The following is a 27,492-nucleotide window of genomic DNA, read 5'->3' on the forward strand; positions in this document are numbered from 1 at the left end:
TGTAGCCAGGGAAGAAATATAGAAAAATAATGAGACATAGAGTGAAGAACAATTATAAATGCACTTACAAAAGAAGAGAGACTGTGTTACATCAAATAAAAATCAGAGATTGTTTATTCCTTTAGGATGGTAATCAGGAAATTAAAATCAGTTCAAGAGTTTGTAACTTATGTTACTATATTTATTTTCCTACTAAAGATCTTTTTATTTTGCCATGTAAGACAAATTTGTCTACAAATGTCACTATAAGGTATAATGTTAAACTTGTATTTTTAGCAATTTGATTATATTTGATGATATTATATCCCTCACCCTCTGCCCCTCCCCCCCCTGCACTCAGGCTCTCTCTATATAAAATAATAAATAGATATTTTTTAAATAAAATAAAATAAAATATCTCTGCAAGCCTAGGGTGCTGGGTGGCTTAGTTAAGTGTCTGACTCCTGATTTTGGCTCAGGTCATGATCTCAGTGTTGTGAGATGGGGACCCACTTTGGGCTCTGTGGTCAGCAGGCAGTGGGTTTGAGATTCTTTCCTTCTCCCTCTGCCCCTTACCCCATGCTCTTCTAATTTCTCTTTCTTTAAAACAAATAAATAAATCTTTATAAAAATAAAATAAAATGTCTTTGCAATGCATTTTCTTTTTACCCAGCTAAATCCAACATTCTTCTCTAAGTCCAATTCTAATCATACTCACTTTAAATCTTTTATTATTAGTCACATTCATCTCCTGCCTTAAACTTCTTCAGCATTAAAAAATACAATTTCACACATCTGCTCATATGCCTACTAATATAGAAAGTGTTAATATATATTCTGTTGAGAGAAAAGGAGACTGCATATATAAAATATAATTAATCACTTTGAAAATGGAATCAAATATATAAATAAAATGACTTGAAGACAATGGTAAAAGAAAGTACTAGTAGTTTATCTGCAAGGAAAAGAAGAAATGTTTGACAAAATATTTTTAAGGATCATGGCAGTGCCTATAATATCCGTGTCCAGACTCCTGTCTTCAACCAACACTCTGTCCCTTCTCACACATATATTTCAAGAAACTATGAGCAATTTAATTGTAAGGAGGATAAGGTTCATGTGCCATGAAAGCATGTTCCAGGATATAGTGAGGGGTCCTGATGATAAGGAAGAGTGACAGCTGAGGTGCCTGCTGTATCAACAGAGCAATAGAAAAAGGAGTTATGGTGGGTTGCATGGCCTCTGAGAGATTATACTTTGCTTTTATGGCCATGTGCAGGGATTTTGTTCTTGCCTGCATATTGATGTAATAAGATCTTCCTTTGTGAAGTAGACAAAGTTTACACATAGCTGTAAGATTTCTGATAAATTACTTATCCTTTCTATGCCTCAGTTTCATCATTCTTACGGTAGGAATTATAATGCTATTCTTTACAAGAATCTGAAGATATAATACATGTAAAGTACTTGAACCAGAAATAAATCTCCACTATTACCATAAGTATTCTAAAGCAAACTGGGAATTTACCTGGCTACTAGAAAGTTAACACTGAATCAGGTTTTGAAACACAGATTTTAAGTAAATATGGCCAAAGAATGATCACCAGTTTATTTGGCTCCACAAGGAGGAAAATTTGGAAGTCCTAATTTTGTATTCATGAAACAGTTTAGCTTACAACTATTCCAACTGAAATCAATCCAAAATTCTGTTTCGAACATCCAAATCAGTCTGAATGGAGAAAATGAATACCTTGCTCAGAGTGATACACTCAATTATTTCATTTCTTCTGTCGGCTTAAAGTCTACAGTTTAAAAAATACAAAAATAATTTATAAAAAAGCTTTTTTCTTAATGTCTGTATTTATATAGAATTATTCACTATTCAATATTAAAATAACTATGGATTAATGAAATGCTTAAAGAAGTTGGATTAGATGATTGGAAGGCAATGGATATTTTCTTTCTTTGTTTCTTTTTTTTTTTGTCATGAAGCATGAAATGGTAGTTTTGCTTTGTTTTTTTTTTTTTTTTTTTTTTTTTTTTAAAACACATTTATAGGGGAGCCTGAGAGCACAGCCTGTTAAGTGGCTAAGTCTTGTTTTTGGCCCTAGTGGTGATCTCAGGGTCATGAGACTGAGCCCTGCCTGAATCTGGCTCCACATTCAGTGTGGGAAGTCTGCTTAGGACTCTCTCTTCCTCTCTCTTTCTCTCCCCCTCCTCACCTCTGCTCTCTCTTTCTCTCTCAATTAAATACAGTCAACAAAACTCAAAGACAACCTACAGAATGGGAGAAGACATGTGCAAATGACCTATCAGATAAAGGGCTAGTTTCCAAGATCTATAAAGAACTTATTAAACTCAACAGAAACAAACAATCCAATCATGAAATGGGCAAAAGACATGAAGAGAAATCTCACAGAGGAAGACATAGACATGGCCAACATGCACGTGAGAAAATGCTCTGCATCACTTGCCATCAGGGAAATACAAATAAAAACCACAATGAGATACCACCTCACCCCAGTGAGAATGGGGAAAATTAACAAGGCAGGAAACCACAAATGTTGGAGGGGATGTGGAGAAAAGGGAACCCTCCTGCACTGTTGGTGGGAATGTGAACTGGTGCAGCCACTCTGGAAAACTGTGTGGAGGTTCCTCAAAGAGTTAAAAATAGACCTGCCCTACGACCCAGCAATTGCACTGTTGGGGATTTACCCCAAAGATACAGATGCAATGAAACGCCGGGACACCTGCACCCCGATGTTTCTAGCAGCAATGTCCGCAATAGCCAAACTGTGGAAGGAGCCTCGGTGTCCATCGAAAGATGAATGGATAAAGAAGATGTGGTTTATGTATACAATGGAATATTCCTCAGCCATTAGAAATGACAAATACCCACCATGTGCTTCAACGTGGATGGAACTGGAGGGTATTATGCTGAGTGAAGTAAGTCAATCGGAGAAGGATAAACATTATATGTTCTCATATTGTGGGGAATATAAATAATAGTGAAAGGGAATATAAGAGAAGGGGGAAGAAATGTGTGGGAAATATCAGAAAGGGAGACAGAACGTAAAGACTGCTAACTCTGGGAAACGAACTAGGGGTGGTAGAAGGGGAGGAGGGCGGGGGGTGGGTGTGAATGGGTGACGGGCACGGGGGGTTATTCTGTATGTTAGTAAATTGAACACCAATAAAAAAAATAAATAAATAAATAAATAAATAAATAAATAAACTTTAAAACCATTTATAGTCTTTTCTGTTTATCTGGATATTGAGAAAAATGACATATCTGCCCATTCAGAATGTTTTGAGATTCAGCCAAAAGGAAGTAATAAAAATAATTTCCAAACCCTTTTATAAATTTATCAAACAGAGAAAACCATTCATATGAATTTCAATGATGTTCAAAAGTAGTGAAACTTTTATCATTTTAGTTGCTTTTGAACTCATCATTCTTCAACTCCATACCAAAGTAATAATACTAATAGTAATAAATCTAATTGTTTTTTAAAATTTTTTATCTGCCCTTGGAGAAGTTCTCAGGTCATGTCATAAAACAACAGGTTACTTTCTCAATTATGCTCTTAACCTGTCATGAACTTTAGTTTGGCTGCCTCTCTCTGACATATAATCACAGTAACTAGGGATATGAAGAGGAGACCAATTTATTTATATAGCATTCAACAGAGCTATTATTTTTCCCCACAATTAAATGAAGAAGGATAATAAGATCAAGCCATTCCAAGAGCACAGATATACAAATTTTTATCCATCTAATCCACTGTATAATAGTTTTTAAAAAGAATACCATGCTTAAAGAGACTCTATTAGACACTAAGAAATATATATTTTTTAAAAGTATACAGAATAATAAAATAGTTTAATTAAATCTTAATTAACTTTTTTTTTAGAATAAGACAGTCGTAGACCTAATCATCGCTCAAATCATAGACTTAATCATTGCTCAAGTTGATCAGGATAATAATATTTCTTAGTGTTGAATAGACTCAACTAAAAAAAATCTAAAAACTTGTTTAATGCATTCACTCAAGACATATCCAAAGACTGTTCCTGAAAATTCATCACTGATAAAACTTCTCACCTTTGATTTCTTTTTTTTTTAAGATTTTAAAATCATGTCATATAGATGTGAGACGGTATAATTGACACTATTATTCTTACTCAATTTGAAATGTTTTGGCAGTAAAAACCAACTTTGCTACTCTTGATGTTTCCTCAGTATTTAAAGAAGAGGCATTTAAAGTTCTCAATTTAGAAACATACCCTTGGCAACCACACATTTGCGACTCTAATAGAACAAAACTGTCAAGAACATTTTGTGTGTGTGTTTTCTCTTGAGGATTAACAATTGTTTATTGAACTTGCAAAAAATTGCCATCAAGTCTCTAAGAAACAGTGTTCAGTACTAGAAAAATTCAGGGGCACACTATATATTCCAAATATGTCATTTTTGAAGCTGAGACCTTATTGTGGCATCATCTATTTCCTCAATTATGCATTTGTATATTCATAATTTATTTTGTTAGACTTAAACATTTAGTATTAAATTTCACGGCTATCGGCTAAAAAAAAAAAAGCAAAAAACTGAATGAGAGAACAGAGGTTTTATGTCTGTGAAGAAGAGATACAGAACATTTCTAACCATGGGCAAAAATTTAAATATCCATGGGCAGTATGTAAATGTGCTATTTAAAGGACATGATGAACTTCAAAATATATTCTTGCCTTACTATAAACCTTACTTTTCTTGAATATAAAACTGTCAAAAAGCATAAATAGTACAGTGAATGCAACACTGTGGTAAAAATCTGCTCAATTTAACACTTTCAAAGTTGTAATAATAATCATCAAAACTTGGCTACCTGGGAAGTAGAAGGGTAGTTGTCCTGATGAAGAAGAACATTAAAAAAGTAAACAAAATGAAAAACTCAACATGATATTTTAGTTAGAAGTAAAAGAGAGACTCATTTCCAAAATAGAGTTCCTGAAGAAAGCAGAAAGTCTGTTTACACCTCATCATCATACTGGAGCTATCAAACAGCTGTGTTCAGTACCTGAGCTTTACTGGTCATTGGAAAAAGGTCAGAGAAGTTTTGCTACAAGTCTATCTAGTTAAAATAATATGATTACTATTTTTAGCAGCCAGTTTTTATTTTATTTTATTTTTTTATTGGTCATTGAGTTTTCTGTAAGATAACACATCCTTCCTTATACTCGAGGCATTTTCTGCATGTGTTGAAGGACTTCTCTCCAGTAGAGGGCACTGCTGTATATTTATCCAAGCCCCACTTGGCTCTCAAAACTTGAACAATAAAAGTTAGCAGAACAAAAGCTTTATTGAATATCATAACAAAGGAACTAGAGTCATAGAAGAAATAGGGGAGACGGGAAGGGAAAAGACACTGAGAGTAATATTTTACTTCTAAAAAACAATATCACTATATATTTTAATCTCCGTATAAAATTGTATAGAAATCATTACTAGCCACTTTATTTTCTTTAAAAAAAATGACCTGAGAAAATGAAAACATATGTGACAACTACAAAGGAAAAATACATTCAGAGAGATTTTTAAAAATCTATTAAATGGCTTGTAAAAAGCAGATATTTGTTTTTAAACTTAATACTTTAAACCCTTAAATATTCGTATCTAATGAAGCTTTCCCTGACATTTCCGTGTCTCGTAGGAGAGTTAGTTTCCTCTTCCTCTGTGCACCCACAGGATGCTTAGGTGTGGCTGCTTTTGCTCTTAACAGTTATGTGCATGCTCTGGGGCTCCAGTGAATGTGGCCGTTATGGGGTGAGAGACTTCGTTATTGGGCCGGTGCTTGGACAGAGCGTCTGCACAATAGGTATTGAATAAATAACCAGTGGTTAACAAAAATAAAAGATATTTTAAGAAAAGAGAACATTTTTACCTAGAACATAAAAGTATTGATAAAAATACAAGTTCTATGAAGATAATGACTGATAGAACCTTTGAATTTTCTCCAAATTAACCTTAGCATAGAGAGATATGTATGATTCATTATCAACACATACTCTGATAACTCTTGATTATTTTGTCTTTATTTAGTATTTAAAGGAATTGTTCCTTTCCTTCTTGACATTAAAAAAAGAGAATATGAAAAAAAAGGGCATCCCTCTAGTAAAATTAAGAATATTCCTTTAATGAACACTTCATTTCAAATACATTAATGCTGAATATTATTAATTACCATAATTCAAAGCAAAAATTCAATGTTCTACTTTTAGAATATACACATATATGATGTATATACATACATATTGACAGATCTGTTTATCTATGCCTATATGTATCAACATATATAATAGTTATGCATATGCCCAAAGGAAACTACTATTAAATATGAGTACATCAAATATGACAATTTAAAAAATTCTTAAAATTATTTTTAAGATAATTATTTTGTTTCTTTCTCTCAAGATTAAATCTGTGTTTTAAAGTTGTTTTTGTTGGATAAAAACTCTTCGGTAGATAAAACATTAATCACTATATCACTATGTATGTTTATATTCCTTTAAATAGATTAGATACTAATCTTCATTTCCAAAATGACATGAAGAGTCATCCTGAATAGTCTGACAAATTATAATCCAACCTAGCCAGACCCAGGAAATTTGTATCTCAGAAGTTTTATATCATTCTCCATGACTTTTCATTGTTAAAAGATAATATATATATATATATATATATATATATATATATGAAAATGACATAACAAAAAAACGAGATATTTTACTTCCAAATGTCATTGGAAATAAGAAACTATGTTAGCAGAAAATACAAAATGTTATCATTCAAGGGCAAGTCTTTTTACAGCCAAGCATTATGCCAATGGCACAGTAAAACCACTCAGTGTGGCCATAATAACAATCAGTTTGGAATGACTTAGCTACAGAGCATCTGCAAAGATTTAGGAGATTGGTACAATTCCCTTCTGATGACTGTGCCAAAGCATAATCTATAGACATGATTTCAGGTCTATAGACATGATTCAAGCTAAAGTGAAACTTTCAAGTGATTGTAAAATATATCCCCCAAATAAAATTTCTTAAAAGTGCAGCCAATCACCAAGAAATAGATACTTGGTTTATTGGTATTTTTAAAAATAAAGTTGTTGTTGTTTATTTTTATATAGAGGAACGTCCTCAAATAGAGATAAATGGCATTGCAAAAGACGTAGAGTTACAGGGAGGAGCGGAACAATGAACTAAATGCAGGGAGCAAGAGGACAGAAAAGATGATCACTTGCCTACCACAGGCTCCTTTTGGGTTAGTTAGGGAGAAAATTAAACCTTCATAGCTCTCATGGAGGAATACAAAGTATTCTGTTTCTAACTAATTTCTATAACATAGAATACATTTTTTCTCCTGAGAATTTGCTGAAGGTTTTGGCCAGGATCTTTTAACTCTAAAATTTCATGAAATATAGAAACCTTTAGAAACAAAGGGAGGAAAATCAGATTCAGTGCATTTTTAAGGGCAATCATATTTAGTTTTAGCACCAGAAAATAGCCTGAAGTTTTTCAAAATTAATCGTCTAAAGCTCCTTAAATACCTTGTTGTTTTTCCATCAATGCAATGAATGCCATGAATGATAATAACATAAAATTTGACTAATCAAAAACAATGAGGGAAAGTAGGAATAAAGGAAAGCATAGCAAGATAGATGGTAGAATTAATTATTTCATTAAATGTAAATAAATAAATCACTTGAACTAAGTCACAAAGTATGCAAGTCTAAATTTAAAAAAAAAAGTTAAACAAAATGGACCAAACCCTACTACATCCTAATATCATACATAATTCTGAATACTGAATGTTTTTCTTTCCTGATCTCATGTTGTTCATTCCATCTTTATTCAGCATAGGGCAATGAAAACTGATACAAGTTGTAAGTGAAGAAGTAAAACTTTCATTATGGAGGTTTTAGGATTTATGGAAAATGTTAAACCATATAAAATAATTATTATAATTAATAAATAAATTTGGCAAGCTTGTCAAATACAATGCTAGTATATAATAAATTGTGCAGTTGAGATTCTTACACCTTATCACATGGGTACGTATATATGTATATATATATGCTGTTTATCAAAAGAAACTTTAAAACTGGTTTTTAGCATATGAAAAGATGCTAAAGTTTACTTATTAGACTAAGATGCCATTTCTTACCTATAAGATAGAAATAATTTAATAATTTAGCAACACAATGAAGTTGTGAGGAAATAGGTATTTTCATAAATTAATGTGAGGTTTTGAAATGATTAAACAATATAGAAGGAAATTTGGCAAAAGTCTAACAAAACATTTATCTTTTGACTGTGTAGACTTCCCTCTAGGAATTCATACTAAGTACGTAACTCCATAAATCTGACAAAGAATCACACTAGTGTATTATTGCACTATTATCTATAAGAACAAATATTGGAAATGACCTAAATATAGGTTCATAGGAAATTCATTGAAGAGACTATGGTCCACCCATTTTTAGAGATTTATGCAATTGGAAAAAAAAATTTCTATGAACTAATATGGAGTTATTTCTAGGATCTAGTGTTAAGTGATAAAAGCAAGAAGAAAAAGTATATTTATGATATGCTGATTTTATAAGAGAAATAAAGAAAACACACAGATGCATCCATATTTTTTCCAAAAGAAAGACAAAATGGTAAATTATAATCTAATGAAAATTTGAGCCTAGAATATTCTGTTGTCTCAGAATTCAAGGAAATAATAAATTAATAGAGGAGACAAAAGGACAAAAGTGCCTGTGGAAGAGGCTTCCAATAACAATTTGACATAATTTAAGTATCAAAAAATATATTACAAGTAATGTATTACTTCATATTGAATAAAAATCCATGACTCTATTATATATATTTCTATATCTCTATAGAGATATATAATATATGTATAACACATTTAAGAAAGAAAAATGCGTAAAAAGGAATGCACATCTCCTTTTACAGAGGAATGCTAGGGCATATATGTAGAAGGAAAAATAGAATTTGAAAATTAGAAAATTTTCCCTTCATGTTTTCTAATGTAATAATTCATTAAAGCCAAGCTCACCAATGCATGCTAAAATTATTATGTAAAATTGTGGTGGATCAGTACATTCACACAATTTCAAGATGTCATTTCGTACATCACTTATGAATTATACCTTTAGAATGGAGAAAATCTCATCTTATTCAAGTAATGCAAACCCACCAATCATAGAACAAACTGACATCATAAAGCCTTTCATATGATGAAATGGGAAGTATGCATCATTGTCCGTATAATGTCATGCATATTTAATATATTCAATAGGAAGCCATTATACAAACCCAAATTGTAAAACACAAGGCAGTTTTCCTGGACTTTGTGAAAATGTAAATTCCATGAAAGATAAATCAAGGGGCATTATAGATGAATGGAGTTTCAAGAGATATGACACCAAATACACTTCCAAACCTTTGACTGAATCCTGGATTGGGACAATTGAAGATATTTGCATATGAATTGTATGTTAGGTAATATAATTATACCGTTATTAAATATTTATGCATTATAATGTCCTTGATCTTAAGTGTCACATTAGCCACTTATTTTCAAATGGTTCAGAGAAAAGTATAGATGTATATATGCATGTATGTATGTATGTGTGTATATATGTTTATATTTATCTGCATAAGTAAATATAAATAAATTATAGATATAGAAATACAACAAATGTAGCAAAATGTTACTAACCAGTACATATAAATCAGAGGTTGACAAGCTTTTTCTCTAAAGGGCCAGATAGTAAATATTTTAGGCTTTGTTCCCATATAGTCTCTGCTACAGCTTCTCAAGACTATATCTGTAGTGCAAAAGCCATACACAACATATAAAAAATATGCGTAGTTTTGTTCCAATAAAACTTAATTTTTAAAAACAGTTAACAACTTTAAATTGCCCCTGGAACTGTAGACTCCTGATCTAAGGGAGTTTTTATATTAGTGTTCATCCTTTTTGTAAGTTCAAAAATAATGAAAAAAAATAAAAATAGAAAAAACTATTCTGTTGAAACAAAATCATTGATTTGCTGTTATTTGTTATAAAGTGGAAATGCCAACAGTGTTTAATAAAAAGTCATGTAGATTTTAATTGCTATGATGCCATTGCCCTTCTCAGGAAGATAAAAATGGAAAGGCTAGTGACTATTTTGATTCAGGTCATTAGAAACAAATAAAAACATGATTATCCAGAGACTACAAGTAAATATTAAACTGTGCATTCCCTGATCTTGTTTTTGTTTTGTTCGCTTATAAACTTAAAATTACAAGTAATGAATGGTAATAGAAAGAAGGCTTTCCAGAGAAATATAATTATTGAATTATAATTATTTGAATATCAAACTTGGACATGTACTAATTTAACCACTAAATTTTATAAAATACGTATGGTTTTAAAAAAATAAATGTTATTACTTACATTGTATATGAATTTACTAATCTTCTAATACTTAACACCACAGTAAATACCGTATGGGCATTAGTTTTTCTTTCTGAAGACTTGCTTGAAATTAAGTTGCCTCTTTTTGCTTCCTGAAGGACATCTTGGTTGTTTCAAAGTTGTGTTGCTTAGGAACAAAGCTTCTGTACACATTCATAGACAAGCTTTTGTATGGATATACCTTTTCAATTCATTTGGGTAAATAGCATGGGTTACAATTGCTGGGTTGTATGGTAGGAACATGTTTAGTTTTGTGAGAAACTGCAAAACTGTCTTCCAAAGTGACTGTATTTTGCGTTCCCACCAGCAATAAATTAGGTGCCTTGGTGCTTTATATCCCAGCCAGACTATGGTGTTTTAAGTGCTTTGGGTTTTTACCATTCTGAAAGTTGTATGGTGATATCTCATTTTTTGCTTTAATTTACCATGTTTTCATATACTTATTTGCCATCTTTTTGTCTTCTTCTTTTTTTTTAAGATTTTACTTATTTATTCATGAAAGACACAGAGAGAGAGGCAGAGACACAGGCAGAGGGAGAAGCAGGCTCCATGCAGGGAACTGGATATGGGACTCCATCCGAGTCTCCAGGATCACGCCGTGGGCTGAAGGTGGGGCTAAACCATTGAGCCACCCGGGCTCCCCGTCATCTTTTTATTTTCTATGATGAGGTATCTTTCATGTCTTTTGCCCATTTTTAATTTTTTCCTTATTATTGAATATTAAGAGTTCTTTATGTATTTTGGATAACAGTCCTTTATCAAATATATTTTTGCAAATATTTTCTCTCAGTCTGTGAGCTGTCCTCTCATTCTATTTGCAGCATAGTTGCAAATATAGTTGCAGTTATAGTTGTATTATAGCTTCTGGTATGAGAATTAGAGATCCTGAGATAATTTTTCTAGAATATTTCTGAGCTGCCCTCCAACTTTTAACACCTTGTTTGTTTGTTTTTTAATGACATTTTGACATTACAGCTTATCACAAAGTGTAATAATACAAATAAAAGCCAGAAGCTCATAGACATATAATTCAATAGTCTCTTGAGTTTTTTTAAGATTTTGTTTTGTAGTATGAAAACCATAACATCTCTCTCTTTTATTAACACTTTACTAGATCCTAGCATGCAACTAACTATAGTGTAGAAAAGTTGTTTAACAGGAACAGTCTGCACTAAACGGTGTCAGAGTTTGTTTATTTTTCAGGTTGTCATTATTAAAATGTGAGGGACAAGAATACCATGAATAAAATCAAACTATCTTATTGAGTTTCTTTACTGTTTTTCTCAGTAAGGAAGTGTTGGCTCTCCTTGAGAACTGCAGAATGGGACTTTTAAAGATAACTTGTGAAATAGAGATCGGTAGAATGATTATATTCAACTGTTATTTTCTAAGTAAGATCTCTATCTACACTTTTTTATAGGTCCTTCTCAGTGTGTGATTGATGACCACATATATAGACACATCGATTCTGTATTATTTGCATGGATTAGCATTAGCCTTTTCACTGGCAATTTTTCTATTATTTTCCTACCAATACAAATACCAAAGGCTATTAAAGTAAGAAGAAGCTTAAGGAAAAATAGATTGCATCTTGTCACAAATCGAAGCACAATGACTGAGCTGAAGATATTTCTGTCTTCTAAGATTTGAGTTGTCCCACTAAATAAACACAAAAAGAATGGTCTGTTCACCAGACTTGCTGTGGTTAAAACTTTTGAACATTTACACAGCAGCTTAGGTAAATTTCAGCATTGTCACCCATTGTTAGGGTATTTAAACTTTATAGTTTTTCAGATCTTATAGAAGTATTTTCATTAACTCCTTCAAACATACTCATTTTACATAAGAAAGAAATGATGCTCAAATTGCCAATGATAATGTATGATTTTTTCTGATGAAGATATGTTTGGAGTTATTTAAGCTATGCATTATGCAAAAAGGAGAAATAATAACTAGTAATTTAAAATTTAATGTGGCTGAAATTAAAATAGAAAGAAATAGAGGTTTTGTTTTTGTTTTGTTTTGTTTTTTTCTGAGATGTATATAACAGAAAAAATATCTGCTAATGTCAAACTTTCAAGCAATAGCATTTTTATATACTTATCACGAAGTATATTAGTACTGCAGGGCTGTGGTAACAAATTACCACAAAGTGAATGGCTTAAAAAGCCCCACATTAAGCTGTCATCAGGGCCATATTCTTTTTGAAGGTTCTAGTATTATCAGTTTATGCTTTTCTCTGAGCCACAATCCTTGATATTCTTGTTTATAGACACATCATGCAAATCTCTTCCATCATCTTCACATGGCATTTTTCCTGTGTTTGAGTCTCTGTTTTTCTCTTCTTATAAGGACACCAGGCATATTGAATTAGGGCCCACTCTAACTCAGAATTACCACATTTAACATGATAACATCTGCAAAGATCCTATTTTCCAAATAAGTTCACATTCTAAAATTCTAAGGGAGATAAGAATTTTGAGGCAAAATTATTGAATACGGTATAAAAAATAGTATGTGAACTTTGGATACAGATCAATCTGAGTTGAGTTCTGACTCTACTAAGTGATGTAATCTAACACAAAGTTTATTTAATCTTTCTATTTACATATTGGCCTCTTAATATATAGAAAGATAATATTACCTATTTTGCCAAGTTGTTGGAAAGTTTAGAAATAATATTTGTAAATTTTGATATAAGTACCTAAAATCTAGAAGGTCCTAAAAATATCAAATATCATTATTTTACAATTATTATTATTATTATTATTATTATTATTATGTAGAATCACAGAAGCTGGATTCTATTATAAATACTTATTTGTTAGAGTAGAATTCCAGAAAGGAAATACAAGTCTTTATCAAAACATATGAGAAATTTCATGAAAGTGTCACACTCTTGCTTTCATGTTAAAATATGATTATTTTTCCTTCAGCCTTGCAAGCAGCATACTTCTGATTTCAGCTGACTCTTTAGGAGTTAGATGGGTACAGTGTCCTCAGGATTGATCTTGATAATAATACACTACATAGCAATTTATGCCACTTCAAAAGAACTACTCTACTATCCCCTTTTTTCATTTTATAAATATCATTTTTCTTTTCTGTGACCAATTGTTATTTCTCTACCATATGTAAAGTATGTGAATTAATGTGAATAACACAAATTTCCACAGCCATACTCACAAGGAGTTTATGATTTACTTGAGATAGAAGTGTGCCATGGGTGAATATAAGTACTATGAGAAAAAGCTTAGAAAGAATCCTTAGAATGAAATAAATATGATCAGTGAAATAAATGACCAATCTACTGAAATAAGTCTGGATATATAGAGAGCAGTCAGATTATGAAGGCATAAAGCAATAAACATAGGCACAGATATGAAAAAGGTGAAAATAATTTAGAATGGTGAAGATTTCTTAGGAAAATAGAGATATTATTTAAAAAGATTTTAGAATAATTCTGTTGACTGAGATAAATGAACCTGAGCAAAGAAGCCATTACTGTACCACTTCAGGTACAAAGTGATGACCCTAGACCTACAATCAGATTAGGAGTGGCTTAGGTGGAAAGGTTGGCTGGCAATGGTTAAAATAGATGGGATGAGCACTGGGTGTTATGCTATATGTTGGCAAATTGAACTCCAATTTAAAAAATATGTAAAAAAAATTTAAAAAAATAAAAATAGATGGGATTTGTTAAAAAAAAAGAAAAGGAAAGGAAACCTTAAAATTGAAAAAAATACTAATTTTAAAATTAGGTGGCTACTAGACTAGAATGCGAAGAAAGATCAAAATATTTCAAGCCATGTAGGAATAAGAATAAGGGTTTGAGTGACAAGATTTTGCTAAAGGAATCCGAGTTCAAGAGGCTTACTGGTGGTAGAGAGAGCTGATGCATTCATTCAGTTTTAGATACAGTGAGTGTGAGATGACAGTAAAAGATCCAAACAGCATATCCTGTAGTCTCTAGCTATTGCACATAAATCAAACTATATCATTAATGTGAATGTACTGTAGTGAGAGAAAAAAGGCTCCTGTGGTCATGTGTCCTTTTTTCTCAGATCATTTTTCCAGAAGTTGGAAATGTTAACATACAGAATCTGTCCTAAATAGATAGGTGGTCTGAAGTGTCAGAAGGTGTATGATTTGTTTTTAGGATTAGTTAAAATAATGAATGTAGAATAATAATAAATAATAATAAATAAAGATTTCTTCCTGTGCCTTGTATTGCAGAAATGCCACAGTTATGCTAATTCTGAAGTCATTTTTTGGAGGTACATATGAGAGAAGATTACCTATTTGGAGACTTCAGAGAATGATTTCTGTCTTAGGGTGACATAGCTAATAACAGCCATGGTTACTTTGTATTATGCTGTTTTTCTTGTTGTCATATTCCTAATTGTGAATTGTTTCATCAAAAGCCAGATTATGGATGTAATCCAGCTGTAAGGATATGGTGGTGCAGGGACTTTAAACAGTTTTGTACAAGAAATTCTGTACAAATTTTTTTCTTTACAATTTTATCCCTCATTTTACAAAGAGAAAGCTGGGTAAATTTCTCTTATGGTGAAAAAAGAAATTTTTGAGTAGTCCAAGAGAAGTTATTGTATTAAATTTAACACATCCCATATTTTCCATTTAAATGTATATTTCTTTTCTGTGAATAGGACATTAAGTTGATGAGGAAAATTACCATGTTGTCCCATGCAAGCTTTAAGTTATGATTGTGAGAAACAAACATCTCACTCCTTTAATACCATAAGAGGTGAGGTTAACAGTTAAATTGGTTAATTAATTGAAAGGCTAAAGTGAATTTTGTCTATCAGCTTTAATGCAAACTTTAATAGCACAAATAGTTCAATTTTGCTTTCTAACTGCATTTCTAGAAGCAGAAACAGATGCTCCAGGCTAAAGATTGCTCACAAAAGATTCTAATGAGATGAAAAAGTATGAATATAAATTGCATCTTATCTCTGATGCTTTAAGAGGGAATTTTCTCAGAGATTATGTTTAGAAAGATATTGTTCCTATGATGAGCATAAATGCTCACATTTAATTTCACTTATTGCAAATGATATTTCTACTTTTTTCTGTCTCTTATGGAATACCTATATAGTATTCTAGTAGACTTTTGGCGATAAGCAATCTTTCTTTTTGGGAAAACATAATATAATACAGTATCTTTTTTTTTTAACTGATAGGTGAGGGAAAATTGGCTTTTAGCTATCAACAGAAGAAAATACCTTTAAGACTCTTATCCTTCAGTCACATGATTCCTAGAACATATATAAAATATTACAGAACATATCAATCGGATAGAATTATGATACTCCTGTAATGGCTGCTTACAGTTTTGTGCTCTATGACTAAATTAAAAGGTATTAAGGTATAAAGTAGATAGGTATAAAGACTATACCCCCTGAAATTCTCTTCCCTCACTTTCAAAAAAATAGAAATGTTAAATATTATGTTAAAAGCTCCAAATATTTTGTAGTAAAGAGATTCAGAACATTTGTATAGATGGAAAATATCTCAAAGTATATCAATTCAATGTAGATTTCACACTTGATATAGAAATTAAATTATTTTTATGCAAATTTAAAAAAATTGCTTTTCTTTGGTATTGGCTAACCTACTATAACTGAGATGCCTCAATTGAAGTTTATTTTTTTTCTCACGTACCCATTCAAAGATGAGCAGTCTATTTGAGGCTAATCTGGTATGTAATCCTTGACTTTTTACTTTCACTTGTGCATTTATGGCAGGTGGTTGGTTCAGTTTCCCCCATTTCCCAGCCAGTAGGAAGGATAAAGACAGCAGTGAAGTCAACATCCAGAAGTGTTAAGGTCAAGAGCTACTAGGGATTATCACCCCCCAGGGCACAGGTGTATGGCTAATTTTAGCTGTGAGGGAGACTGTGTAGTTACAGGCTCTAAGCCAGCCCCCGATGGCCCATACTGGAAATCATCATAAAATAATATATAACAAAAACATACTTGCTTTAGATGAAAAAAATTGCATGTTAGATTTAAACAACTGCTAGAAATATAACTGTTTATCCACACTTGAGAAAGTTCTGTTGAATTTTGAATAGTAGCATCTGACCCAAAAAGCTTTTTAACATTGTTTCAGAATGCTTACTGAATTTTGAAAGATCTACTTTCAAACTGGGAGTATTCCAGAGGGGAGAAACAGAAAAGTTATCTGAAATGATAGGATTGGGTCACAAGGGTATTAGGTACTCTTCTTGAATATTTTAATAAAAGCTGATATATATTAAGTGTATGCACTGTGCTTTGCACTGCAATAAGCAGTTTCTGCATAGTAGCTAACTTAATCCTCACAAGGACCGTCTGAAGTTCTATTATCGCCATTATACAGGAGATGAGGTTTTGAAACCTAGTGGCGTGAAATAGTTTCATATGAAATACTTAATAAGGGAAGTTAATGAACTATATAGAAATAAAATATACTAATTCTGAGGCAGCATTAAAGAAGGAAAAAAGTGAGAATGGGGCAATAAGACAAAAGATTCTAGTTTAGTCTAGAAGCATTGACAAAAACAGACAGAATACACTATATAGCAGAGTTTGGGCTATCATGCTGGATAGAAAGTGTGATTCATAAGCCATGAAAAGAGTAGCAAGGAGAACAGAATGGCTTCAGACTTACTCTCCCTTGAGAAAGAAACTTGGAAGATTAAGCTCACAGTTTTCTTTTAAATTAAAATTTAAATATTTCCAGGAAACTTTGATCTTAAAAAAGGCAAGATCTCATAATCTTTCAAAATTCAACTTGGGTTACCTTTCTCAGAATGTTTCCCTTATCACCTTTCTTACTTCCACTAATGGAAAGCTTCATTATTGCTTCTTTCTTACCTCTATAAATTCAGTATAGTCCTTTTCTTTCACTTACCACTCTTGATTATATTTGTTTACATGACTACCTTTAGTTCACATGTCTTTTAAATTTGTGCTCCTGGTGCGGCTGGGTGGCTCAGTGGGTTAGGCAACCAGCTCTTGATCTCGCCTCAGGTCATGATCTCAGGGTCGTGAGATCAAGCCCCATATCTGACTCCCCATGAAGCAGGGAGTCTGCTTGAGATTTTCTCTCTCCCATTCTTTCTACCCCTCCCCACACATTCACGTGTGTGCATGTGCCCACACTTTCTCTTTCTCTAAAATAAATAAATAAATCTTTAAATTTGTGCTCCCTATGCCTAACAAAGTATTGACCATTCTCAATAAATGTTTACTGAATTGAACTGAAGGTCTCCACAGCATATAGAAAGGAAGCTTGATTAGAATTGATACAAAGAAGTATAGCAAATATTTGAAACATGTGAGTCTATTCCCTTTTGGTCCATATACTAGACATAAAATAACAGTGATCCTACTTTTTTGAACTAAATCTAGAGAATGCTTTCTAGCAGGTAGGTTCTGTCTGTCAATAGATGTTGACATAAAATGAGAGCTGTTTCACAGAGCAGCCACATAGGTTAGCCTTGCAAAAGCTGCTCGGCTGGACATAGCATTATTGTTTTCCATCTTTAGCCAAAGGGTTTCAATTCAAACTAAGGTCACCAATATATCCTTGGAAGAATATTTGAAGAAAAGAGAAGATTAAGGTTTTAGAAAAGACAATAAATTTGGGATAAAAATGTTTGCTGATACTTCTGGAAGGGATATAGAAGTTTAGATTCATTTTACATAGACTCTAGTAAAGCTTATTTTCATTTCTTCCTCTAGCATTTAGAAAGTTGTACCTTCTTTTCTTCAAGTCTTTTTCACCAGTCCTAATTAAGAAATTTATAAGGGTGAGAAGGAGGATGACCAGGAATCTATGCCCATCAGGGAACCATTTCTAAGCCAAGAACATATATTTGAGTTCTGCCAATATAAAAACTTAATAAAGTGAATTTTGCTAAAATGTCAAGCAAGACTTAAGTGTGTTTTTTCCTACCTTCCATGCACACAATCAATATTGGCAATCAATCAACTACTTGGAAGGGTTGATCTTTGTAACTGTGAAATTAAGCAGTAAGGAAAATGAAGGTAAAGAAGATAAAAATGAGGCCTTCCTTAAAGTTTTAGATTCTAGGTCTTAAAACATAGCTTTTGAATTGGCAGATAAATTAACCATCCTTCACTTTCCCAACACTGAAGGACAGTATTTGCCTCACTCGTTTTGTGGTTAGATAGCCTGTCTCTGAGTTTAGGGTTAGTATCTCTGTATCACAATCACAGTTATTTTGAGCATCTCCAACATTGTTTAAGGAGAACCTTATCCACCATGTGTCCTTCCTTTATAAGGAATTTTTGCTCTGTTTGTTGTGTCACAGATTTCTAATGTTTGTAAGTCAAAAGAACTTTGTTTTGAAGAATAGTTAAGACTTGTCTCTTCTCTGTAAAAAATATGTCAGTTGGACATAAGCAGCAGAACTGACATTCGGTCACTTCAGTTCCAAACAGCAATTAAATGACTAAATGTTTTGGTGTAGGCACTATCCTGGTGGTCAGATATGGCTTGTATCAATTCAGAGGCTGTATTTTCCTCTCACCTCCAGCTCAAACCCTGTAAATTGCAACATGTGGATCTTTCTTTTTAAGAGGTGAAAACCTTCATATTACATGCTAGGTTTGACCAAGGTATAAAAATCAGTGTAAAAAATATTCTCATTTATGTGTTTCCGGTTTTTTTTTTTTTACTTTTTTATTTTTAAGATTTTTAAAATTTATTTTTTCATGAGAGACACACACAGAGAGAGGGAGACAGAGACACAGGCAGAGGGAGAAGCAGGCTCCATTGCAGGGAGCCTGATGTGGGACTCGATCGCGGGTCTCCAGGATCAGCCCTGGGCTGAAGGCAGCACTAAGCTGCTGAGCCACTCAGGCTGCCCTATGTTTTAGTTTTAAGTTGTGTTCAACCTTCATCATTTTTTTGCATCACTATGTTGTATGTATTTGAGTAATGGAATGGAATTATAAGAAACTATCCGTTGAAGTGACATGTTCTAATTACCTCAATTTAGGCAAGAATTTCTTAAGCTTTCATTGAGTTACTAAAAGGATTCACCTGTATCATTTTTAAGTTATGTATATCTTAACTAATGATTTTACAAATAATTAATAAATGGGTTGGGTTTTTTAGAGCTGCTAAGTAGCTAGTTGTAATAGAAGCTTTCTTGCAGAATATTGCCAGACATGATCCTTCCCCACAAATACTAAGAGTCTATTCATGGGCTCTCTGCTATATACAATGGTGCCTTACATGTAGAAAACACACATTGTATTATTAATGTGTACCATGTCCTCCCAATACTTTATATGCTTTTTACATGATTCTGCTTTATAGGCAAGGAAACCAAGATTTAGAGAGAATAAATAACTTACTCAGGTTCACGTAGCTTTCATGGAATAGACAATTCAGTATAAAGAAGTTGTTTCCACTATTACATGCTCTCCCAAGAACTTACAATTTAATGAGGAAGACAAATAGTAAAATTATGCTTCTTAATATCTGAACACTAGATTCATCATTTGTAATACTGGAATAAACCTATCCCACAGGTTTGTCATAAAGATTAGGTAAAAAATGTGTATGAAAAGGATGATTTATATTTGTTATATATGCATACATAATCAGGCACAGGATTTTAAAATGCCACATCTAATGTACAAATTACTGATGTAATTAGGATTCTTCATTATTCTTTCAGAATGATGTATTTCTCTCCTCACCACGTTGTTATTGAACAAAGCAATGAATTTTTCTTGTCCTTCTCTTTGAGGTACCTCATAGCAAATGTTAGAGGTTGCTGTCTAATTCAAAAAACTATTCAAAAAACACACTGTACCTCACTGATTTTAGCCACACAACCAGTGTAAAAATGTCAGTGCATAAGAGCCTCTGCAAGACTGCGGGTTTCCTGATGGCAGCAGCTATGTCTTCTGCTTCTGGTTGTTTCAGTCCATTAGCATGGTGTCTGAAACACTGAACCGGAGTGTACCCAATATATCAATATATATCATTATTTATATATTTTATATCCTTATTTTTCATAATGGTTTATATGAACAGAATCAGTTAGATTATACTAACTAGCAGTATTATCAAGGCAGAGGATTTCAGCAGAAGAAACAGTAGCCAGTAGTGACAAATTACAGGCTCTACTCTAAATTTTTATCTCAACACAGCTACTGACTTGCTATGAGATCTTACACAAATCACTAATGCTTTCTTGAAATTACACATTATGTATCTATAAAATAAACAAAATATCTACCCAGCTAATAAAAATAAAGTAATAAATAGTAGTGTTACAGTGATTTAGACCCAGAGAAGATCCAAGAGAGTTTTTTTCCTTCTGAGTATAACCTCATTTAAAGCTGTTATCCAAAAATATTTAGTTGACAAAATAGAGCAAATTATTAGTCATTTAACCAAGATTTCTTACTTCTCACTCTTGTTCTGTATTTACCGTACTATCTTTTCAGGAAAAAAATCAGCAAGTTAAAAAACTACAATTTAATATACTTCATATTTGGAACGTACTCTAGAATTTACAAAACAATTGCAAAATTGTCAATCATCCTACAGAATAAACTTCATCATTCTGACCTTTACAAGAGAGAGCATAGACTTACGACATTTAGAATAACAGCCAAAGTCACACACTTCACAAGGGGCTGAGCTTGGATGCAGATTCACCATTTTGTCTTTATATTTCATTCTACTTTGTATGGCTATTAAAGTACTTACTGAATACCAGAGATGCGTTATGTTCTAATTAAATAAACTAAGACTTATATTGTTCTCCATAAAAGTTAGTATTTTATTTCCTTCTTTTTATTTTATAGATTCCAATTATTGTTATTGAAAGTGTTATTTTCCTTATTTATAAATCATAAAATTAAGCTATTTTTCTCCTGGTTAGTAAATTCAAATATCCTTAATGGAGGATACCATGGAGGATTCATAAACAGATGAAAGCTCATACTTACCGGACATATTTTTGCAGAGTTCATTCAATGGAATATAATAGTGTCTAATACTAGACCATCACAAATCAGCCGGAGATAACACATAAGTATAATACAGGTAAAATACTTAACTTGCCTTGAGGTTGATAAAACTTGTAAAATTCTCATTTGATGAAATTTTTAAAATTGAGTAAGACAAAGAAGTACAAAGCTTTTGAAGGGTTTATTTTTAAGTGATGAACTAAGCCTAAGAAGTGAAATCTTCTAGTAGATTAGTTTTAGGACAGTTCTTCTGTCTCCTAGTGGATAAGTTCATTGAATACCGTAAGTGGCTGTTCAGATACTCAGTAAAAGTAAGAGCATTTGTTAAACATGTCAGTGAGGTGACAGCCTGAATAGCTGTGAAACTGCATGTGGACTTGATTTTTCTAAAATTAACTCTAGCAAAACAGAAATATCTCCTGTAAGTTTCAAGGATGCTTACACAGCAGGTGTTACCTTAAGACACATTAGTGCATAAGAAAACAGAGGAGGTTTTCATAACGCACAAAATTCCAGTATTTAGTAATACAAAAAGAAAAAGAATATCAACTGACTTGGTCAAAATATAATACTATAATCATTCAGAAAAAGAAGCAGTTTATTCTATTTTATGCTATTCTTTGACATAATGAAATTAGTAGTTTACATGATTTCTCTCATGGTTGTAAAACTATTGTAATTGTTGATTTAAGTAGAATTTCACTGGTAATTTGAACTATTTTACATGATATTATTACTTGATAATTTTGTCTCGGTGAGTTGACCTTACACAACACGGGTTGGCCCCATCCAGCCAGTTGAAGGTTTTAAAACAAAGATTGAAGTTTCCTGAAAAGAGAATTCTCTTTAAGAACGCAACATAGAAACTCTGCCTGAGTTTTCAGGTTGGTGTTCTGTGGAATTCAGACTCTGGACTGCAAATCAACTCTTGCCTGTATTTCTGCCTGACCTACATGTTTTAGACTTGTCAGTCCCCACAATCACATGGCGTGATTCCTTAAAATAAATCTCTCTCTCTCTCTCTCTCTGTCTCTCTCTCCTCTTAGTGTGGTATAACACACACACACACACACACACACACACACACACACACATATTAGTTCTGTTTCTCTGGAGAACCTCTACTAATATACTCTTCTACCATTATTTCCCCCAAACCTATGACTTTTGAAATTATTCAACTATAAGCTTCCTCCAATCCTTATAGAAGGAGATGGATATACCCTAATAAGTAATCTAAATAGTAATCTGCCACACATAAATATTCCAGACATTAACACTCTATCAGAATTCCAAAGACAAAGATGATGTCCTGGGCTAAAATGTTTTTAACAAATGTGGAATTCAAACTGGAAACAATGAGACGGAGAGAATTTGAATAGGTAAAAAACAAAATAATGTAAAATGAGAAGTGTTGCAGGTGAGCAGAAAACAGCATAAAATGGGGTTTGACAGCATAATTACCATATTCAGCAAAACAGAAGCTGGCTACTCCGTATGGATTGCTGGTTTCTTTAGAAGGGGAATCAGGGGAATTAAATATTATTAGTATTAGACATTTACATCTCTTCAGTTAAAATTTCAGATTCACTACAGTGTGAAAACCTTGCCACTTCGAATGGTGCAGGTTAATCACTATACACGATGCTTGCTAAGGACAAGGCCAGGGATTGAAATCCAGTATGTGTCTACTCACCACGTTGATACTATGAGCACCAGGAGGTATGGGAGCTGGAGCTGCCTTCTAATTCATACAAAGCTCCTGATGCAGGGGTAGTATGGACACAAATAGGTTGTCCAGCTTCTTGTCTTTTACTTCAGAAATGGCCAGCTCCGTTCCTATTCTATCCATTTAGCCTTGTATAATATGTAGTAAATCTTATTTATATGATACATTGGCAATACTATCATGATGTGTAAGGCTAAGCAAGCATATTACCTTTTACTAAACAAATATCCATAGCGATTTAGTAAGATGCAGTGTCTTAATCTGTTTCTGCTGCTCTAACAAAATTCCACAGACTGAATGGCTAATAAACCACAGGAAGTTATTTCTCACAGCTCTGGGAACTGGAAGTCTGAGATCAGGGTTCCAGCATGGTCAGATAGCCCTTCCCAGCCACAAACTGCAGAAGTTTGTGAGCTAGCTCTCTGGGGTCTCTTCCATACGTATACTGGTCCCATTCATAAGGGCTTTGCCCTCATGACCTAATACCTCCCAAAGACCCCACATCTTAATATTAACCATCATATTAGGAATTAGGATTCCAATGTATGGATTCTGATGATACACACACATTCAGACCACAGCAATGGGTAAATTCTTTCCATGTAAACACTCTGGGGGTTAGAAATATTAACATTTCTCACATTTTAAGTACTCTTAATTTCTTATTTCTATTCCCCTTTAGAAAAGGAAAAGCTTCATGTCTTGAATTTCATATTTATAAGCCTAGTGAAGAACAGAAAATTAAATAAATTCCTTTCTTTTCCTGTTCTTTAAAAAACACTCGCTCTATGGTTGGAATTATTATTTCTCAAGGTCATTAAATATGACTAAATTATATTGTCTTCATACTTTTGAAATAATCATAATATTTCACAGTATTTGAGGATTGAGGGTGTATCTATCTCCAACTGTGGGTAAATTAGCAAGGGAAATAACATTTGCCAAATGCCTAAAATATAAAGATCAATATATTTTAACCTACAGACAACACAGCAAGGTTATGGGCACATTTAACACATCCAGTCAGTTGTGCCAGCTGAAGTTTTTAAAAGCATTCTGCTTAGATTCAATACTTCAACTCAATTTACCTATATATTTCAAGTGCTTACTGTGTGCCACAGTCTATAATAAAACTGATGTATTCCTATAAAAATCTCTTAGAACAGAACCAACAATGAAATCAAAATCATGCAACCCTGACTTGCAAATGAAAGCTAGAAGTTAGCTGCTGTTCCCTGTGTCAGGGCATACTGTTAAGCAATGCCCTCAGCCTTCTAGTAATAAGATACATACCCAGGTCAAACAGGAACCCAGCACCTTTCAAATAGAGGTGTGTTTTATTTATTTATTCATTCAAAATTAATGAATATTTGAATATTTACGTTTTCTAAGCTGTACCTAACTGATGTTTTAAGATGTGAATATAAATCTGACATGTAAAAGATTTCTCAAAAATGCAATGTTTTACAACAAAATTTTATTATTATCCACACTTTCCCTACTACATAATTCTTCAAAGTGATATAATTAGCATATTAAACATATGTATGCTTACATTTACTCTCATATGTGTGCCAAATATTGGCTAGAGAAGATTATAATAGTTTTAATATGTAAGATAACATATTATAATCATTCTTCACTGGGCTAATTACAATTCACCCTGTAGTTCTCAGCTGACATCAACATGCCTAGGAGCTCTCCTGGGTCACCTATCTTAGTCTGCCCGTGCTGCCTGTATCAAGACTGGGTGACATAAGCAATAGGAATTTATTTTCTCACGGTTCTGGAGAGTTCAAGTCCAGTATCAATATGTTGGCAGTTTGCTTTCTTCTGAGATCTTTCTACTTGACTTGTTGATGACTGCTTTCTTGCTATGTCATCATATGGTCTTTCTTCTGTGTACGCATCTCTGGTGTCTTTCTGTGTGTCCAAATTTCCTCTTGTATGGATATCAGTTAGACTGGTCCAAAGTTTCCCTGATGGCCTCATTTTAACTTATCATCCCATTAAAGGTCCTGTCTCCTAATACAATCACATTCTGATCTACCGACGGTTAGGACAACGTATGAGTTCTCAGGGAACACAGTCCAGCCACTAACATTACCCCAATTGGCTTCACTGTCCCTTTTACTGTGATCCGGTACTGGATTCTATATTTTCTGATAAAATTGAAGACATTTTCTGTTTAGTTGTATGAGTTTGTTTACTCAACTAAAGTTAAAGGTGAGAACTGTGCTTTACCGTATATCCCTATGCATCATGATTTCAGAGACTGTAAACTGTAAAAATAGAGTTCATGGTGATGATAACAAATCATTAATGTTATGATATTTGATTTTAGAGGTGCTAAAATGTGAAAAAAAGTGTGCATGTTTTGATAGAAAAGTATAGCTAGCTATTGCTCTATCCTCAGAGACTAGTTGAGTGGCTAATTTATATTCTTTTCTTTTCTTTTCTTTTTTTTCTTTTCTTTTCTTTTCTTTTCTTTTTTTCGTTTCTTTCCTTTCCTTTCCTTTCCTTTCCTTTCCTTTCCTTTCCTTTCCTTTCCTTTCCTTTCCTTTCCTTTCTTTTTTAGGAAGCACTTTTTAAATGGAAGTATTAACTTTCACAACACTATATAAAGTGGGAAATTTTGAATTACACCAATTTTAAATAGTATAAATCATGTTTCATAGAAGATATATATTTCATATTAGAGTTGTTTGAAAAGGACCCAAATATTAAAACCCAGGTACTTGGACTATTTTTTCAATTTGTTTTCTGCTATGACCTGAATCTTGTGTATTTTCAAAATTGGTATACTGAAATTCTAATCCCCCAAAGTGATAGTATTAGTAGAGGACATCTTTGGGAGGTGATTAGGTTATGAGGGTAGAACCTTCATAAATGGCATTTGAGCTGCTATTAAAAAAAAAAATTCCCACAGAATTCCCTAACCCCTTCAGCCATGTAGGAATAAAGCAAATCTGCAGCATGAAAAAAGTACCTCACCAATCATGCTGACACCCTGATCTCAAACTTCCAGTTTCCAGAACTATAAAAAGTAAATTTCTGTTTTGTATAAGCTACCCAATCTGTGGTATTTTGTTATAGCAGCCCAAATAAACTTTGGTCCATTCCATAGCTAGTAAATAGCAAAACATAGACCTAAAGACTTCCAATTCTGAGTCTAGATATATTTCCATTATATTAAGCTTACCTATAAGTACAGTTCATACTTTACCATTTTCTTTGAATCCACTGGTCAAAAATAAAGAGTTGTATGGCTTCATGATGATATATATATATATATATAAGAATAATGTAACAGTTATTCTCTACTTTGGGTTTTAATCATTCTTCACCTAGAAGATAATTAAAGGAATTCTTGGAGAGTAGAAAATGTGAATATTGTAAGTTACTTACCAGATAGTAAAGGACTTCACTATCAGAGCAAAATTTGAATTGGACTTTGAAGGATTCATTTGAGAAATATATGTACATGTGAGTGTGTGTGTGTGTGTGTGTGTGTGTGTATGTATGTCTTGGATAGTAATTGAACAAGTTTTCCTTTTTGACAAAAACAAAAGTGTGAGAGTGCAAAACATAAAGATTATTTTGAAAGTGGAGGACAAGAGGAGCGCTTGAGACTATTGTTGAATTCCACTTAGTGAATTTCACTAAGTTATATGATTTTCTTGTATATTTCTTACACAAAGTGTACAAGTTTTGTAACTCTCCACTAATGATGCATTTATTTATTGAAGTTGGTGCTAGGAAGGATTTGATAGTTAGGTAATCACATGCATTTTTAGTAGATTAGGAAGATTTTAGTAGATTAGGAAGGTTTCATATCAGCAGTTATATATATGCATTTACACACACACTAGTGCAATGTATATAACTGGAAAACCAAATGATTTGGTAGACGTCATTGACAATGTATCCCTCTGGTACTGTTTTTGCACTCCAAGAATTATGATTATAATTATGCCTGGTTAAATGCTATGGTTCCCTGAGCTTGAAACTAGTAATAAAGTTACCCTTACTAGATCTTGGATGAAAGGAAAATGTATCTTACATAAATCTGATAAAACATATTATATACAGGCATGTAAAAACATTTTTTTAAAATGTTATCTTGGCCCAGTTTTCCAGCCTTGGTTAGAAGCTTATCAGTATCTTTTCTTGAGTAGCTGATGATTAAGTCCACATTCCAATCCTTTCCCTTAGTGAATGTT

At 32.8% G+C, this 27,492-nt stretch overlaps 1 protein-coding gene across 3 annotated transcripts in view; it reads right to left on the reverse strand.

The window, feature by feature from the left end:
- The window catches only part of CNTN5 (contactin 5), a 1,295,471-nt gene that overhangs the window by 522,956 nt on the left and 745,023 nt on the right, over positions 1–27,492 (reverse strand). The gene's annotated exons all lie outside the window — the stretch shown is intronic.

Source organism: Canis lupus, chromosome 21 (assembly GCF_003254725.2).
Source record: "Canis lupus dingo isolate Sandy chromosome 21, ASM325472v2, whole genome shotgun sequence".
Lineage (NCBI taxonomy): Eukaryota > Metazoa > Chordata > Mammalia > Carnivora > Canidae > Canis > Canis lupus.